This window comes from Meles meles, chromosome 20 (assembly GCF_922984935.1).
Source record: "Meles meles chromosome 20, mMelMel3.1 paternal haplotype, whole genome shotgun sequence".
Taxonomy (NCBI): domain Eukaryota; kingdom Metazoa; phylum Chordata; class Mammalia; order Carnivora; family Mustelidae; genus Meles; species Meles meles.
Genome location: NC_060085.1, coordinates 953422 through 961157, shown reverse-complemented (window position 1 = coordinate 961157; position 7736 = coordinate 953422).

Below are 7736 nucleotides of genomic sequence, written 5' to 3'. Positions count from 1 at the left end.
CCAGCCTGCGGGGAGCCGCTTCCAAGAAGCCCCGCGCTTCCCCCGCGCGGCCCCCGCCAGCCCGCCCTTCGCTGCGGGATAATCTAATCGCGTTTCCAAGGCTGCGATCGATAACCCCGAGGCGGCGCCAAAACGAGGCTCTTAAAGGGCCAGGAGCCCCGCCCAGCGTCCCCCCAGAGCCCGCCCAGGGAGCCGGGAGCGTCTGGGGAAAGCCAGGCCCGCCCGGTCCCCGCAGCGCCTTGCGGCGGGAGCCAGCAGCCTGACCTCTCAGAGCTGAGCGGGGTGGGGGTTGGGGTCTCTTCCGGAAAGGGGACCCCCAGGAGGCCCACCCACCGCACACCTCCTCCAAGTCGGCATCCGGATGGGGAAACTGAGGCTCAGAAAGGGCAGAGAGCAGATGAGGTGTCTTGTGCAGGCCGGCGCTCCCTCCTCCGCCGGCATCTCCACTCAGCCCCCCAAGGTCCCCCGAGGCCCCCTTGGCCCTGCTACCCTCCCCTCTCAAGCCCAGGCTACCTGTCCCAGGATCTATACAAACGCACTTAGCAATCGATGTCCCTGCAGGGCCCTGCCAATCGACCTGAGGTGGGGCCCCCCGGGGGCCCCCACACAGCCCAGCTGCCCTGCTGAGCTGTCCCCACAGCGGCTGAGAACCGGCTCCTGCTGCGTCTGGGGGACCTTCCCCTGCCAGCCCTGTCTGCCTTGGTCCTGAAAGGGAAAACCCCGAAGGCCCCTGACCGCTTCCCACCAGACCAGGAGCTAGAAGGAGCAGCTGCTCAGAACCAGAACGGTCGGTCGGTGGACTCTTCCAGAGGCCAAGATGGAGGAAAATTCCAGAACCTGTGAGGATGGGCTGAGCTGGAAGCGGGAGCAGGGAACGGCTCAGCAGCTGTAATGGCGGAGTCTTTCAGGCCAGTGATGGCCTCCGGCTCTGGAGGGACAGTGCAGGCTAGCTGCCTGGCCTGGTGTGCTATGGCCGTAGGGCTGGTTTCCAGCGACAGACCTGTCCAGTGCCTGTCCAGCTGGCCTTGTTATCAGCTGAAAATTGGGACGAGGACAGGCTGGGGACCCCGCCTTGCACAAACCGAGGGCTCTGAAGAACTGGCCTGGGCCAGACCTAGAGTCTGGAAGTCAGAGGGGCCATGGCCTGGGGACACAGAGGCCCTGAGAGGGTCATGCCTTCAGTGTGCCTAGGGCTCACTTGACCTCTGACCCTCCTGCTCTACCCCAAGGGACCCTCTTGCCTTCTCCAAGTCTCGCCACCCCCACTCTGCCTGAGTGACCCCTGTCCTAACTCCACAGCATCCCCTACCCCCCCAAGCCTGACCCCACTTCCTTGTCACCTTCCGGGTGCAGGGTTGGGGCCGCAGGGGTGAGAGGGGACGGATCGAAGGGCTGACCCTGTGGCCACTGTTGCCAAGGAGATGTCCCATAGGGGCTGGAGGGGTGGCCAGGGCCAGGGGGTGACAGAGGGACAGAGAGAGGGAGGAGAGAGAGGAAGGGGAGGGAGAGAGGGAAGGACAGAGAGACAGAGGGAGGGAGTCCCTGTAAAGGGTCACAGGCTTCACAAATGAGCCTCCTAAGCAGCCAGCCAGCCGGGGACAGCGGACAGCGGCTGGGAACTGGTACTCACCCACCCTTGGAAATGCCCCTTTCGTGAAATGCTGTCTGCAGACATGGCCCAGAAGCCCAGATGCAGTGACGGCCACACAGGGTCACCCAGCAAGCAGGTCTGTGAGCCGGGGAAGCCAGCACCTGCCTGTCCTCTGTTCACACCTGGGGAAGTAGGGCAGGTGTCCTGGAAGAGGGGCCAGTAGCACAGGGCCCTGCAGGATAAATAGGAGTTCGCGGGGTAAGAGCGGGAGTGGTAAGGAGGAGTGGGGAAGTTGGTGGTGGGGTGCCAGGGTGTCCCCTCCCTGCTGGGCAGGCTCAGCCGCCATGGGACTGTGCGGACCGGCTGTCTTTGGCCCGGCTGCTGGAGCCCCGCCTGGATTTACCGCACCTGCGCCTCCGCGCTCCTCATGCGGCGGTCCCAGGCTGAGCGGTTTCCTGGGTGCCCCCCGGGTGCAGACACCGGGGCTCTACCCGCGAGGACGGACTGGGCCGACAAAGCAAAGAAAGGCGGTGGGGGAGAGGACGGACCGACAGCTCTAAGCAGAAGGGACCCACAGACGTGAACGTGCGTAAAGGGCCAGAACAGGCGGACACGCCCCAGACCACGCCTGAGGGCAGGTGGACAAACAAACAGGCCGCACACGTGAGGACACGCAAATGCGCGCGCACGGGCACGGCCGGGTCAGGACGCGCGTGCCCGAGCCCGCCGGGACGCGCGCGCACTCTCGGGGCCTCCCGCGCTGCACAGGCACGCGCGGGCGCCGATCGCAGCCGCGGGCGGCGGGCGCCCCCTGGTGGGCTCGGGCCGCGGTGCGGGCCCCGCTGCGCCTCCGGCCCGGTCCCGCGCGGACGCCTAAGGCTGCGGGTCCCGGCGAGAACCGCCCCGAGGGGGTTCGGACGGGGTTCGGACGGGCTGCCGGTTCCGGCCCCCATTTCCTTCCCCCCGGTCGGACCTCTCCGTCCCTCCTGTGGGCGCCCGCGCGCCGGGGTCCGGGGGAGTCTAGCACGTCCGCTGTCCCCCCACCCAGGGGTCTCCCAGGGGTCCCCCAGGGCAGCGTGGGCTCCGCGCGCGGGGGCTCCAAGGAGGACCCGCGGCCTCGCCCGGGGGCGCCGCCAGGTGGCAGCACGAGCCCGACGGCGCGCCCCGGGCCTGGGCCCCGCCCCGACGGCCCTCCGCCGCCCCGCGCCGCCCTGCGCCGTCCTTCCCGGCCCGTGGGGTCAGTTTCCCCGCTTGGCGATGGGCCGCGGAGGTGACCGGATGGGACGCATGCGGGGTGCAGGTGGCACGAGGGCCTCTCGGAGAGGGGACGTCGCGGGAAAGGGAGCGGCGGCGGGAGCCCCGGGGCCCGGAACTAGGGCGCAGCTCGCGGCGGGGGCTGAGGCCGGCCCTGGGTTTCTGGCCCGAAGCCCGGGTCGGGGCCTCCGGCTGAATCCTGAGGTTTAAGACACAGTCGAATCCTAAACCTTCCGGGCCAGGGAGCTTAGGCGGGAGCCACCTGCAGAAAACTTCGGAATCCTGTTCCCCTGCGGGTGGCAAGGTTGATGCCCCAGTCTCAAGAGCTGGGACTCCTGAGGGGTGGGGTCCTTGGGACGCAAGGATGGAGGCGACCCTGCGGGCCAGGGATCCCGTCCCCGGAGGCCCACACTCCCAGGCCTGGGGAGGAAGGCCTGTCCTCGCTGCCCGCCCCGCTCCAAGCGTCTCTGAGCCTTTAAAATAATGCGGCAAAATTAGCAGCTCTGCCTTCATTAATATGCAAAACTGCAAATCAGGGGAGGATTAAGCGGCAGGCCGCAGGATATTTCTGCTGTGATGGATTCTGCTGTCCCAAGGTTGCGGGGTTTGAGGTTTGCGGGGCTGCTGTGCTGGCAGTGCCCCCCCCCCCCCCCCCCCCCCCCCCCGCCTCCCCCCAGGCGCGCTTGGTGGCTGCAGCTCCCTGCACAGCCCCTCCTGACCACCTTCCCCAGGGCCTGGGCCCCCGAGGCCCCTCATGGGGGAGCAGTTACACGGGGTCGACCTGGTCAGCTGTGTGGCCTGGGGATGGAGAACCAGCAACTTGGCTGAGGGCGGCCCTGGGCCTCAGGGCCTTTGCACTGGCCATGAGCCAACCAAGATCACTCCCAGCCTCCACACCCCCTCCCTGAGATCCTCTCTGGCCACTTAGCTCTGACCCTCAGGACCGCTTCAGGTGCCTCTAATGTGCTTCCTTCGCCACTGTTTCTTCCCCAGGCCAGCTACGAGCCCAGGGGACAAGGACCTCCAGCCTGTGGTCCCACGGAGCGCCAGTGTCCAGCAAGCGCATCCAGTCCCAGGTGCCCACAGACACTCTACAGATGGGACACTGAGGCTCCCAACGGAGACACTTGCTTAGGGTCGCCCAGCCCATGAGAGGTGCCTCCCGTTGGGGGAGGAACAGAGACCATAGTGAGGGTACAGAGGCAGGAACGGTCCTGTCCACTTGTACAGGCAGGTGAAAGTGAAGGGGCTTCTAACGCCACCAAGTGGGCCCAGACTTCCACCCCGACAGTCCCAGGGGGCAAGTGCAGGAAAGGGGAGATAGAGATGGGGAGACGGAGGCAGGCACAGAGATGGAAGGAGACAGAGGAGAGAGACAGACACACGGAGACAAAGAGTGAGAGAGACGGCGAGACAGAGAGACCAACCCAGCACAGGCCCCTCCCAGCAGAGGATGGAGCTGGCCCCAGGCCAAAACCGCCAGCTGCTGCCTCCCCTCCTCCCCTCCCCCTCCCCCTCCCTCCTGCATGCAGGTTGGGGGTTGGGCCCCAGAGGAGCCCCAGCTGCCGCTGCCACACAAGCCAGCCCTCAGGCCGCTGTGGCGGGCCCCACCAGCTGTCCCAGGACCCCCGCAGCCCCCCGGGGCCAGGGGAGGTGCTTTTGCCTGGGCCAGGCGCCACTCTTTATCTGGCCTCAGGACGTCCCTCTGAGCCTCAGTTTCCCCACCTGTGAAATGGGGACCACCGTCCTCTCCAACCTCAACATCCATCTAGTGCCTGGGGTGTGCAGGGGCCCAGGCTGAGTGCGGGGGATGCAGCAGTGGCCAGGCCGGGCCACCAGGCTGTCCTGGTGGAATGGGGGGGGGGGGGTTGGGGGGAGGGGGCAGGGGCCCAAGCAAACCAGGAAGCTATGGATATTGGTAGGTGCGAGAAAAGCTAATCGATTAGCAAACCGGGCTGTAGACTGAGGAGGGGGGAGTTCCTGGCAGGGGCCCAGCTGTGCAAAGGCCCCAAGGGAGGAGCAGGCTTGAGAGGGGCTGAGAGGAGCAGGCCAGAGCTCAGGCTAGGTGCTTGACTCCAGGCCTTGGTCCCGTCCCTGGATTCTCCCCCTTCCTTCCAGGCCTCCCCAGGCCCCAGCACTGCTCACACAGCCAAACCACAGGCAGGGAAGGAATTGGGAGCTGGTGGGTGGATTTCTTGTTCTTCGTGCCCATTTTGCAGACCTCGTCAAAACGAGACACGGAGAGGTCAGGGGCCGGCCTGGGACCCAGAGTTCTGCCCTGCCCTGGGTCCGGCTGGGGGTGGGAGGAAATGCAGAAACTGTGAGGGGACCAGGCCCCTCCCCAGACGGCAGGGGAAGGGCCAGGCCGGAGAACCCTAGAGGCAGGGACCTACAGGGCTTGGATGCAGCCTTGATTCTCCTCCAGCCTCGGTGCAAGTTGGGAAACTGAGACTAGCGACCTTCATGGGAGAGGATCCTTGACACCCTCCCCCCATGACCCAGTTCCTCCTGTGCAGTGCTTGGGGCTCTCCCTGCCCTCAGGAGAGGGACTGTCCCTCCACGCTCCCCCAGCACCGGCCCAGACAGAGACCAGGAGGCTCAATCTCTCCTCTGGTGCTTGGCACGGGCTCTGACCCCTTTAACTGGTGAGAACTCGGGCTTTGAGTTGGGGGGGGTATGATCTCACTGGACCCGGCCGTGCTCCTCAGACTCTGCTCACTCTTGGATGGCCCTGGGAGGGGACCTCCCTGGAACACAAGGGTTTTCCCCCAGAGGATCCCTGGCAGCTGGAGACTTGTTCCCTCCAGGGAATGCGCAGTGAGCGTTGTCACTGGAGGGCCTGGGGTACCCCCCGGTGGACACCCATCTCCGTTCCATGACTCTGCGGCTCACAGAACTTCAGCTGTGACGTGGAAAACTAAACTTTCTTTTAACTTAAGAAGTACAGACACACACACACGGAGAAAATAAAGTCCATCTTCTCAGCTAATTCCACTTCTTAAATACAAATACAAAGTGAGAACTGAAAGTCTCCCCCCTCCTCCCCCCAAGAGTAACCGCTGAACCCTGGGGACGTTTCCTCCTGCATTTTTTCGAAAAGCGCTTTTTTTCCTTTACAAAATCTCTACCTCCAAAATGGTGCCGTGGGTTTCAAACTTGTATTTTATCCGGCGATCCACCCACAACATCTTTCTTGCTCAGAATATGCGTGCAAACCCCCTTCACTGTAAGGGGGGACAGCATTCCTCCTATGGGGGCGGTGCCATCTTCTTGTATGACCCCTTTTGCTGGACGTGGGTTGTTTCAACGTTCCTGCAGATGCTATGATTTTTATTAGATTTATCAATGTTAGGACTGGAACTGGAGGGGAAGTTCAAAGGGATGTCGTAGGTTTTCTTTGTAGGAATACACAGTCTCCAGTGTACCCCTACCCCTCGTTCCATCACACAGGATATGGCCGGTCTTTTTTTTTTTTTTTTTTTTACTTTTTTTAAAAAGATTTTATTTATTTATTTGACAGACAGAGATCACAAGTAGGCAGAGAGGCAGGCAGAGAGAGAGGAAGAAGCAGGCTCCCTGCCGAGCAGAGTCCAATGTGAGACTCAATCCCAGGACCCTGGGATCCTGACCTGAGCCGAAGGCAGAGGCTTTAATCCACTGAGCCACCCAGGCGCCCTAATATGGCCAGTCTTTTAACATTTTGCCAACTGTGAGGTCAGTGAGTGTTTTCTTCTTGGCGTAATTGTATTTCTTTCATCAGGAGTGACTTCAAGTTTTTTTTTCTTGGTCCCTTTAACTGCCATTCGTATTTCTTCTCGTATGAGCTAATGTTCATTTCTTTGCCTGATTTTCTGTATGGTTATTTTTGTCATTGATTTGTAGGAACTCTTTGCATATGGAGGCTATACATTCTTCTGTTACAATGTTGCCAGTACTTTCTGTTGTCTAACCTCCTCTGTGTGTCTGTTTAATTCAGAAGTGTTGTGTTTTTATATAGTCCCATGTGAAGATTTTTCTTTTTATATGTCTTGGCCTTTGTGCCTTTTCCACCCCTGAAGAGGGCAAGGGGATGGAAGGGGTATGCAACGCCTGCTTTTTGGAGACTCCTCCAATTCTAGGGAGCTCAGATGAGTCCAAGCACTTCCCACCCACGATCCTGCCTCACGCACTCCCTGCCAGCCATTTGAAAACTCCTGTCTGCACTCCTGGCTCCTGTAGGGGCCAGGCCTGGACCCAGGTGCCTGGGAACCCAGAAACGGCTGGACGTCACCCCAGAGAGGAAGAATCAGGGGCTGCCTCCTTCCCTGGGCCTCTTGGATGACCTGTGTTTATACCCTTTTCATTTTCTCTGTAAGTATGCAGTCGGGCATTTTTGGGGGCCTCAGTGTTCTCTTCAGCAAAATGGGGCCAGTCATGCCCCCCCCCCACTTTGAGCTGGTGGGAAGATCGCAGGGGATGCTGGGCATAACAAACTATGTCACTGAACCGGGCACAAAGCCAGCTGGTGACCCCACTGACCTGCCCCTCCCCTAGAACAGGAGTAAACAGGGCGCCTGGGAGGCTCACTGGGTTAAGCCTCTGCCTTCCGCTCGGGTCATGATCTCAGCATCCTGGAATTGAGCCTCACGTTGCTCGGGTCATGATCTCAGCATCCTGGAATTGAGCCCCACGTCGGGCTCTCTGCTCAGCGGGGAGCCTGTTTCCCCCTCTCTCTCTGCCTGCCTCTCTGCCTACTTGTGATCTCTCTCTCTGTGTGTCAAATAAATAAATAAAATCTTAAAAAAAAAAAAAAAAGGAACAGGAGTAAACACCACCCAGACGCTCTCCCTCGGCCAGTCCTGGGCTTTGAACCCTTAATGTCGCTTTGGTCAGATCAGTGTATCCCTCTAAG